The 11,791-nt window shown below is 39.8% G+C and overlaps 1 long non-coding RNA gene across 1 annotated transcript; it reads left to right on the top strand.

Moving 5' to 3' along the window:
- Positions 1-1,207: 1,207 nt before the first annotated feature.
- Positions 1,208-10,288, top strand: LOC138155009 (uncharacterized). Its single transcript, XR_011166736.1, has 4 exons — positions 1,208-1,509; positions 1,726-1,838; positions 4,373-4,497; positions 9,047-10,288. It is a non-coding gene; the product is annotated as an uncharacterized lncRNA (long non-coding RNA).
- Positions 10,289-11,791: the final 1,503 nt, after the last annotated feature.

Genomic DNA, 11,791 nt, shown 5'->3' with positions numbered 1-11,791 from the left:
TGTCTCTTGATGCTCTTTCCAATTGAGTAAATAATTGAATAAAAACAGACTTGGACCAAGCTGCAACAGCTGATTTTTCCCCGCGCTCATATGTCTGTTCCCCGCCCCCAACAACGGATATCCCTAAAAACACTCTGTCCCCTCAATTCATGCTAGACCCAACATTTAAATACAGGCTATGTCTGCAGTCGAAAATGAATAAAATGTGGCTGATGGGACAGTGTGGTACAGTGCTGGACTCAAGAGGGACTTGGGTTCAAATCCTACCTCTGACGGTATTATCTATGGGACCTTAAATGATGTGGTCTCTCTAAATTTCAGTTTTCTCATAAGTGTTAAGTCTAATTGGCAAAATCGCTGTGAGGCTTAACTGAGATCATGTGTAATAAAGCACTTTCTAAACTTTAAGGCGCTATAAATATCAGTATTAAAACTGATCCGATTAATCTAAGTCATTTTGATCGTTGGTTTGAAACTTAACACAATTGAGTCAGCAGTGATAACTATGAACCCATATTGATCCTGAGAGGCACAGGGTCTGCTTTGTTAAGAGTTTAGAGAGACTGTCCTAGGTCTAAAATAAGGTGAGAATCCTAGGTTAAAATACAAACGTATTTCTTACTGCACAGGATTCCTTGCAAGTATCTTCTTTTACCATAGTTTAGTGAGGGTAATCATGAACCCACTTCCTTATCTACTTGAACTAGTGCATACTTCTTTGGAGCATGTCTAGGGGTGGGTCTCTGGGGAACCATCTCGGGGACATGCACTGAGTCCCCTTGGCCAATCACAGGGACACATATGCTCAACACCTAAGGACTTGCACTTTGGAATGACAGAGCAATCCCCTATTTGTCCCTTGGTCCTTATATGCCTCCCTATCCTACACACATACATACACACACACACACACACACACACACACACACACACACATACCACATGAGCCAGGAAGAATGTGGTTTATAGACCTTAGAAGGAGTAATTCTATTCTCTCTCTCTCTCTCTCTTTCCCCCTCCCTCCCTTCCTTCGTCCCTCTCTCTCCCTCCTTCCCTCTCTTCTTCCTTCTCCCCCTCTTTCTCTCTTCTCTCTCTGTCTCTCTGTTTCTCTCTCTTCCTCCCCATCTCTGTCTCTCCTTCCCCTTCCCTCTCCCCCTTTTTCTCTCTCCCCCTTTCCTCACTCCCTGCTTCTCTTTCTTCTTCCCTACCCTCCTCCTTTCTTTCTCTCCCCTCTTCTCTCTCATTCTCTCTTCCCAATCCCTTCCCTTCCTCCTCCTCCTTTTCCCTTCCCTTTCTTTCTATCTATCTATCTATCTATCTATCTATCTATCTATCTATCTATCTGTCTGTCTGTCTGTCTGTCTGTCTGTCTGTCTCTCATATGAACCTGAGTGAAGATTTCAAGACCCTGACTTCTTTTGCTTTGCATTTCTTTCCTTGAGAAGTTTTTTCCCCCCTCCCAGCCCTGTTCCTGACTTTCTGGACTTCAAAACTATGCCCCTGTGCCAGGTACCTTCCTTATTCCCTCTCCCCACCCCTGACTTGCCTTTCATCTCTCTTTTGCGTGTTGTCTTCCACCATCAGAACATATGCTCCTTTGAGGGCAGTAACTGCCTTTCTTTTTGCTTATATTTGTTATCTCCAGCACTTAACATAGTACTGGGCATATAACAAATGCTTAATAAATGCTTGTTTCTTCTTTTCTTTTCTTCCTTCCTTCCTAAGCATAAGTGACTGAATAGAGATTCTGGGATGGATGATTCTAGACTTTGAAACGAACTCAAGAGGAACTTTCTGCTGCTATATCTTCTTTGGAGAAGACAACTACCTACAGAAAGGTGAGTTCAAGTCTTAGCCAGGTTTGCCAGAAGATACAGGTCTTGAGGAAGGTGTTCAAACAGTGCAGGACAAAGGTAACAGTAAGATTCAATACCATTAAATGTTGCAAGCTTTGATGTTTTAAGTATCAACCTCCTAGGAGAATATAACAGAAGTTCTAAGTTATTGTTTCCCATTTTTAAGGCTTTGTCAATGTATAGTTTTGTGGTTTAAGCATTCCTTTAGTGTGAAGGAAATAAATAGATATCATTAAATTATTATTAAAGTCATGTACGTGATCTACACTATACATCAAATATACTTCCAATCTCTTTGTGCGGAGACTCAAACCAAAGCTAAGAAATTTTCCCCAGTGTTCCCTAGAGAAGGGGAAGAAAGAGGCAGAAACAAATTTTATTTGAATGGAATTAAATTGAAAGAAAATTAACTAGCTGATCAGTTTTGTAGAAAGAAAATAATTATAACATCTTATATCTGCATTGCATTTTGCAGTTTCCAAAGCCTTTCATATATATAATCTCACTTAAACCTCATAGATAGACAGGATTGTCAGTATTATCCCCATTTCACAGCTGGGAAATCTGTGACTCAGAGGAATGACTTGTCCAAGTTTATTTGACCAGTGAATAGTGAATTCAGAACTAGAGTCCAAGCCTTTCCCCTCCTAGTCCAACATTCTTTCCACTTATGCCACACATAGCACCATTTTCTTAGCCTGTCCTAAAATTCTAAGAGTGTTCAGAGCCTCCAGTCTTTGGAGCCTTCATCTCCCTATGTGCTACCTATGCAACGACCAGGGGTGGGGAACCTACAACCTCAACACCACATGTGGCCCTCAAAGTCCTCAAGTGCAGCCCTTTGATGGAATCTAAACTTCACAGAACAAATTCTCTTAATAAAAGGATTTTCTCTGTAAAACTTGGACTTAGTCAAAAGGCTGCACCCAAGGACCTAGAGGGCCATATGTGACCTTGAGGCCACAGGCTCCCTACCCCTGGTGTAGACCCTATATCCAGTGGCTCATAGAGTACACTTAATCCACTCTAAGTCATAATTATTGAGCGCTATGTGTCCAGCATTGGCCGGGTTCTGTGGAATAGATAGGAAAACTTCTGCTTCTAAATCTATAATCTTATGCTCCGGTGTTCCTGATCCAAAAACTCAGTCTAGTTGTAGAGGCAAAACCCAACACACAAAACATTGTAGACTATACCATAATCACTAACAAATATCTTTGTGATGCAGGCATAATTATTCTGGGAGATAAGGAAGTGGGGAGGGACTAATGTGAGCTGAGACAGATTCCATAAGATAAAAAGATTCTTCAAAGTTATAAATCCATTGGAGATAGAGAATTGTGCTTCAAAGAACTTGGTCTAACTTCCTCCATGGTTATAGCCCTGATCTGGGTGCCATACAAAGCATCTTGTACAGGTGTAACCCCATCTGGTAGGAGCTCAAGATTTTAAATGAATCCATTGGTTCAAGGAAACATGTAGGGCAGGTAGGTGGTACAGTGGATAGAGCTGGAGTTAGGAAGGCTCATGTTCATGAGTTCAAATTCAGCCTCAGAAACTTACTAGCTATGTGACTGTGGGCAAGTCACTTAACACTGTTTGCCTCAGTTTCCTCATCTGTGAAATGAGCTAGAGAAGGAAACAGCAAACCACTCTAGTATCCTTGCCAAGAAAACCCTAAATGGGCTTATGAAGAGTCAGATACGACTGAAAAATGAGTCAAAATCCACAACAACAAAAGCAAGTGTGTAGAAAAGGAAGCCCACGCACACTCAGGCCATCAAAACAACAGCTGGCAGCAGATAACTTCATGCCCTTCCCATCCCCATCATTCCCCATTATTCCCTGCAGCCTGACACACACCCCATCCACACATGCACACATTAGACAGACTGGAATGTTTCTAGGTTAATGGGTTTTTTGAGAAAGAATAAGTAAGTCATTAGGTAGGCAAGAAAAACTGTCATCCTGTGGGTTAAAGACAAAACAAAGATGAGAGGCTGTATCCCTTGAGACTAAGCTGTGTCTGCCCTGTTGTCTTTCTAAAAGGCAATAAGCCCAAAGATGTTTTTTAAAACCCTCTATTGAGAAAATGTAATTCTGAAAAGGCTAGAGTTTAGGTTTCTGAGCTTGCTCAGTAGTTTGTTTTACATCGAGAGGTCAGAGCCAGCTTCATAGGAACATACAGTCAGTCCCTTTGCTTAAGAGACCTTCACTGATGAAATTTATAGCATGTAAATTACTGGGAGTTCGGGGTTAGGGACGGCATGTACTCGCTTTGCCTTTCAAATAGCTTGAAAATGCAATCAGCCTGAAAACATCTTCACCCATCTTTCCCACACACATCAGTGGCAATGCCTGAGATCCATACCCTATATAGTCTGCTCTTTATTAAAAATCCGTACATGCCAGCTTTCAGTTCATTTGCATAGTTATTTGGAATGATGACAGACCCATATTGGGCATCTGAGATCTTAAGATAAGCCTAAAAAGATGTCTGAAATTGTCTCACACAGGGGCTTACCTGGCTGGCCACTGAAGTCTATCTGATTTTGATGTACTGGGAAGAGTATTGGCTCCAGAGTTACAGATCCTGGGTTCGAATACTACCTCTGACACTTAACTACCATTGGGCCCTCCAGTAAGTCACTTACCTTCCTTCCACCTCATTTTCTTCAGTGTAAAATGCTTGGACTGGACTAAGTAGCCTCTAAGAACCTTTCTAATTTTCACACTTGAGGACCTAGAGGGCCACATGTGGCCTCAAGCCCGCAGGTTCCCCACCCTTGTCTTAGACTATGTGACCAACCTCTCTGGAACACTTTCTCTTCTAAAAAATTAAAGGCATTAGGTTAAATGACTTACTGTGGTCCCTTTCAGCTCTAAATCTAATGGAAATTCCCTTTTCTACACTACCCTTGCCTCAATGGCTCAACAGTGTCCTCTATGCAAACTGCTCTATGTACACTGACAGCTTCAGCACCAGAAATACCATAGTGTGCTCTGGGTGTGACAGCCATGTCTATTTTCTGTCTTTGGGGTAAAGTTTCATTGTCTTCCACTGTGCTTAGAGAAATGCAGGGGTCTTTTCCCAGTGAAGAAGACACATTGGTGCCCTCTCGTTTTAGAGATTAAAGTAACGTGCTCCTGGATACTTGGATCCCAACTACTATGTAGGGAGGTATCCTGCGATCAGGGTCCTAATATCAAGAAAACTGTATTCTGAGAAAAACCTAGTTGCCAAGGCTTGGAGCAAAACGTGAGAGGCTCAGCATTCCTCCCCTTCTTGCTTTTACCTTTCTTGCAAACTTCATCTCCATCCTTGACCTTAATCCTTCTACTGTCCATCCCAGCCCTGTTTACTGTCTCTTTGTGTTTCTATCCAATTTCTCTATAAGTTTTTCTTCTTGTGTTTCCATTTCTGGAGCATCTTTTGAGAAATAAATTACTGTATCTTAAACCATAGGGGATCTATAATGACTCTAATTTATTATCTATTTTGGTAAGTGGGATAAGAAGGATTTCAGTTCTTTTAGAGAGTGGGCAATCTAGGACCTTTCTCTGCACTACTAAAGTTGCTAATGAAAACAGACACTGGCCATTGAGCCTGGAGTCTAGAGTGGGTCAAATGAAAGAACAAGCATTTTCCCTTCTGTCAGGAATATCGAAAGCAGAGTTTTCATGTAGCCTGTAAAGAGGTCCCTAATGGAATGTCCCAGGGATTTCTGGTTGGCCAAAGCTACCCAACACTTTGATCAACGACTTGGATAAATGCATTGATGACCTGCTTACAACATCTGCAGCTGACACAGAGATCAGGATAGCTAACTTACTAGATTATAGGGTCAGGATTCAGAAGAGACCTTTACAGGCTAGAGAACTGGCCTGACTCTAATGAAGTTGAAATTTACAGAGATTAATATAAACTTTTACATTTGGTTTCCAAAAATGGACTTCCCAAATAAAGACATGGGAGATATAAGGGACAGTTTGTAAGAAGATCTGGGAGCTTTTGTGAGCTGCAGACTCAATGTAAAAACCAAGAGTGTGATACGGCAACCAAAATAATGAATGCAGTCTTAGACTGTGCTAATAGAGTTATAGTTACCAGGAATAAGGAAGTCCCTTCTAACTCTGGGATTCTTGATTCAGATCCATTACACTTGGTTTAATTTCACTTTTCTTGATTGATTACTTGGCAATCAGCCATTGTGAGAGTTCCTCCAGCCCTGAAATGGTCTATTCAGTTGTGTCATGAAAATATATGGCAAAATTGCATTTGTCACAGTATAAATTTGCTAGAGGCTGATGCCCAGTTTACCTTCATTTATGGGTATCAGACACTCATGGTTGACAGGGGGAAATAGAAATGGTGACTAGGGGTGGGATTAGTGACAGTTTTCTTTGCCTGAGAGAATTTCTGCATGTCTTAGAATTTCTGTGCTTGATTTTTGCCTAGTGATTCCTCCATACAATATTCTGGGACCGAATTACTGTCTATATAGTCAATATATTCTGCCCTCCCATCTTTGATAAAAAGCAGTACAGTGGAAATTCAATCAATAAACATTTACTAAGCACCTGTTATGTGCCAAATTGGGGAGGGGGGAGAGGAAGTGGTTAGAACACTGGGCCTGCAGTCAGAAAGACCAGAGTTCAAATTTTACCTTAGATCTTACCAGCTGTGTGACCCTAGACAAGTCATTTAACCTTCTTTGCCTCTGTTCCTCATCTGTAAAAAATGAAATGGAGAGGTAAATGGCAAACCATTCTAGTATCTTTGCCAAGAAAACTCCATGGGCAGTTGGTCCACAGGGTCACAGAGAGTCAGACACAACTGAATGGCTGGACAACAACAACAATAATATTCCAGGCTCTGTGCTAAGCTCTGGGGTTACAAAAAGAGGCAAAGGCTGTCCTTGCCCCCAAAGAGCTCACAGTCCAACGGGGAAGACAACATGCAAACAAATATGTGCAAACAAGCCATATACAAGGCAGACATAAAGAAATGTTTGAAAGAGGAAAGGCACTGGAATTAAGAAAATAGTACTACATTCAGAGTCAGAGGACCTGAATTAAGATCCTATCTCTTCCCATCTATGTGGGTTATGCTGGATACTTCACAACCCCTTATGTCTCAGGGTTTTTTTTTTCATCTGTTAAATGAAGGGGTCAGACTAGGTGACCTCTAAGGTCCTTTTCATTGACTAGAAAGGGAAGTTAGCAGCTGACTTGTCCCTCTAGAAGATGTCCTAGCAGGGTCCGCAGTCCTTATTCATATGGAGGTGAAGAGGGCAGAGAGTAGCTATAGGTTAGTTAGCATGAGGGGGACAGTATTAGAGGAATAGTCTATACCATCTGAGTACACGGGTGTCTGTGAGCCTCGTGATGGGGAGCTGGGCTCTCGAGAAACAATTTTCTGGAGAAGTGGTTCATGATTCAAATGGAGGTTGGACTAACCTCTAAGCTCCCTCTGAACTCTGCGATGCCATTACTCTCATCTCCAAGGCTGCATTCAAGCCCTTCTCCGTCCTAGAGCAAGAAGACAGAAACCTTGGGCAGGGACAGAGGAAGCCAGCGTTCTTGTACTTGTTTCTCCATCCTTCACTCTTTGTAATTTTCTGAAACCAACAGAAGGTTCTAAGAGCTTGCAACTAAAGAAGTTACACAACATTTGCGTTAGAGCAACAAAAAGATTGACTGATTGGGTATCAGGATACCCCAGAGTTGTTTCTTCCTATGGCAACATTATCCCTGACCACATAACAAAGCAAAGTGTTTTCTGTTCCTGTTTTCCTCACAGAAGTCACTAGCTGAAAACATTGTTTGTGGTGCTAAATGGGTTTCATAAGAAGTACAGGATGTGGCTTAATTAATATTGCTGCGAGAATTTTAATTGAATTTCCTGATTCTTACGTGCTTAATTGTCAACTTTTAACACTGCATCCAAAGCAAGTTTCCAGCATTATTAATATTGAATGTGCCTATTTCCACATGACCATGACTATGTTTTGCTTAGCTTCCTTGAATGCTGCTATATATAAACCTCCCCTAGAGGCCCTTATACTTCTACTGCATCAGGAAAATGCCAGATGTTCTTGCAAGCCCTGGGAGATCATATTTATAACTTACATTATATATGAATGGGATTGAGAGTATCTTAGGAATTCCTGTGTATGGCTGGCCAGAGACTTTAAGTGGTTCTAAGCATGAGTTAAGCTTCGTATTAAAAAATGATCAGAATGAAGGAAAATACCGATCATTTTCAGTACACAAATCCAGTTGTATTTGCCTTTGCCTTTGACAACCTAATGAGGCGTCCTAAGACAAAGCATGCCAGAGAAAATGGAAAAGAAAGTAACTGTAAGCAGTAATGTTGTATTCTCAGTGTATTACTCCACTGCACACACCCCTTATTACCAGACTCTTAGTGGAAATACCTCATGTGGCAGCATCTCATCTGTCATCTATCTTGACAAGATCACTAATCCAGAATGCTGCTGAGAACTGGAGAGGAGGAAGAAAAGACCTCCGAGCAGCCACCATAGCTATTACCATTAAGCTCAGGTACACTTTCACAAGAAAGTCATTCCAAGATCTTTTTCTCTTACTTTACACATAGTGCTAACAAATGACTCTACAATTTGTCACATTACCAAAAAATAACAGTGAAGTTAGGTAGGTGCATTCACAGCAGCAAAGGATGACAGATTGACTGCAAAGAAAACAGAGGGGGGAAAAAGACAAATAAAAAGGAGACACAAAGCTTCCAAAAGGCCAATGGTAAACAACCCCAGTCACCAAACATACTCTAAAAAACAGTACAGTCTGTATTAAATTGTAGAAAAATTGCATGGCATGGAGTAAAAGGGCTATCTATGCAAGCTTTGCAGATGTTGAAGCAGGTTTTAGTATACCAGAAAGGCTTCAAGGAGAGTCCCAATAACAGACTGAGTCTGGTGTCCAAGGATCAACCCAAATAAGTATAAGGGCTCATCACTGGTAGGCTGGTTAATTGGAAATGAATTCTTTGGCCATGATGACCCATCAAACAAAAATTTTAAATTGGCTCAGTTCTATAGGGCCCCCTTTCCACTTTCACAGAGATGGCAGCAGATTGGACAGAGAATGGTAAAAATAACTGAGTTATTGTGTTTCTATTGGCTTTTTTTTTCATTTTGTAATGATAGGTAAACACTATGACATGACATGACATAACATGAACAATGAATCAGCATACTCTTGGAAGAACTGAACCACATCAGGATAGACATTATCTGCAATAAATGAAACAAGGAGACAAAAGCTGCAGTTAAGTGAAAAGCTGACTCACAGATTCTTCTTGGAGAAGCAAACAAAAGAGATAGAAAAATTGGTTTACTATGTGCTATGGAACATTTGGTCACCTCATCCTGAAATACTCATGAACACAAGCAAAAAGAGGACTATGAAGATAATTATATCAGTATCTATTACAGAAGATAAAGTAATGGAATTTCACAAGATCCTGCATGCCAAGTCAACATATACATTGATACTTGATTTCTTTCATGAATGGCACTAGTATATAAGAGCCAGAAAATATAGTGGAAAATATTTGTATCACACCCTCTGAGTTATTCAACAATTCATACTTGTACTTATGGGATGGATACCTAGGATAGTGATTACTCTTAGGTTCTATAAGAAACTTTTTGTACTTGCACTGTAACTTACCCTTATAGCTCATGAGCCCACACCAGTGTGTTCCCACTAACAATCATTTAGAGCATACACTTAGTTCTTAGCAAACGCATTTACTACTATAGCATAATAAAAACAGCCGCAACAAAACATTCTACACACACACAGAGACATAAATGTGGAGTACATTTTCCCACAAATACATACATACAAATAGATGGAAATGGAGTGTCATACTTTTATAAGACCCTATTCTGATCATCAATAAGAGTGGAATTACCACATCTAGCAATAATATCTGTGTCTCCCGTGTGCTATATGAGGGAATAAAAACTGCCATTTAGGAAAACAAAGTAAGGCAGACAACTGAAGCAGATCAAGTACAAATCAAGGAAATACATGCTGAAGATGATAAAATCACAAAATCATTACAAGTTTTCAGAGAGAGAAACTATTAAAAGAACAGGAAAAAAAACACAGATAACCACCCCCCCCCAAAAAAAAAGTAGTTGAAAGGACATAAATGACTACCAAACTATATGTCTACTTTCTGGTTAGGAATATTGTCTATACAGGTATCAAGACATAGATTTAAATCTGTAAGGGATCTGTCTCAAAAACCATCTTGTCTAACCCCCTAAATTTATAGATGATGAAACAAGGGGTCAGGGAGATGAATGAACTGTCCAATGTCATACAGATGGTAACCATAAAAGGAAGAATTTTAACCCAAGTCTTCAGACTAAAGACTCCAGAGCCAGTGTTCTTTCCATTAAACCCCATGGCCTATTTCATGTAGTTTGATGAAAATACAAGAAAGGAATCATTTTTGTAAATAATTTTCTAGTGCAGCAATATTTTTACAAACAAATTACTGAAATGTGCATAAAATATAAGATTCTATTTTAATTAGTGTTTGGTGGTTACCAAAAACAAAAGTATTTGACTAGGTATAGCAGAATGATGAATCACAGAATTTGAGCATTGGAAAGGACCTCATGAACCAATTAGTCTAACCTATACCCAAAAAGAATCACCATTATTGCATATTTGACAAGTGGTCATCTAGCTTCTCCTTCAAGACCTCCAGGAAAGGAGAACTTGCCATTTTTTAGGAGAACCAGTTCCAACTTTTAGACATTCTAACTGTTAGGAAGTTTGTCCTGACAAATAGCCTAAATTCACCATTTGCTACTGCCATCAGGACAAGTCTTATCCTACCACCATGAGACAGTCCTCCAAATACTTGAGACACCTATCTTGTCCTTGCCTAAATCTTCTCTTCTCCAGGAAAAACATACCCAGTTCCTTGATCCAAATCTCACATGGCATATATTCAAGGCTCTTTGCCATTCTGGTTGTCCTCCAACTAGGATCTAAAAGTGTTCTTCCAATGAGAAGTCTCTTGAATCTGTGTTAAGATTAAACAATATTCCATAATAAATATGCTCAAAGAAGTGTCTCCTCTGAATATTAACATTAAACAAAAAATAAAATAGGAAGCTATATGTTCAACAAAGGTATTTGCTATAGTTGTGTACAAGGTCCAAATGGAAAATGGATTCCTGATATATGGTGAGGTCCTCCTGATGCTCCCATTTGTAGATAATATTATAATGATTTCATCAAGCTCCAGAATATCACAAGTCCTACTTAAAAGTTTAGTCTACCAATCTACATGGGAAAAACAAAATTGATAAAAAATGCCCATTGTCAAGACTCTAATATTCATTTGGAAGGTGTAGGCTCTGAACTATTCTATGAGTACCTATATTTGTGATAGGCACTGCAAACAGACTATGAGCTGTGTCTAGAATTAAACAGGAAAAAAGTGCTAGATTTATTTAAGAAATTATATGGCACTTTAAAATATCTCAAGCTTCCCTCAGCCATCAAATAAATCTTTTTAACATAATTTTCCCTAATAATTCTGTGTAGTTGCATAATTAAAATAATTGACAGAGAAACAAAACTAAAGACCTAAAGGACAATGGAAAGACACATAACGGACACAAGTAGGCTGCAGCATTTTTTAAATGATGACTTATGAGTAAGAAGAATTACTAGCACTCCCTGATCAGCTTGATGAGCCCCTAAAGAGGTAAGCTATGGTTAGGGGCTTTGATTGCATTTCTCCTGGGAGTTTTCTTTTTTGGGATCTTTTTCAGGAGGTGATTAGTGGATTCTTTCAACCTCTATTTTGCCCTCTGGTTCTAAAACATCAGGGCAGTTTTCTTTGAGAACTTCCTGGA

Source organism: Petaurus breviceps, unplaced genomic scaffold, assembly GCF_028583685.1.
Source record: "Petaurus breviceps papuanus isolate PSGF00001 unplaced genomic scaffold, PetGlider_PUasm1.0 91133, whole genome shotgun sequence".
NCBI lineage: Eukaryota > Metazoa > Chordata > Mammalia > Diprotodontia > Petauridae > Petaurus > Petaurus breviceps.
The sequence above is the reverse complement of the archived record's forward strand: the minus strand, read 5'-3'. Positions and strand labels throughout refer to the sequence as shown.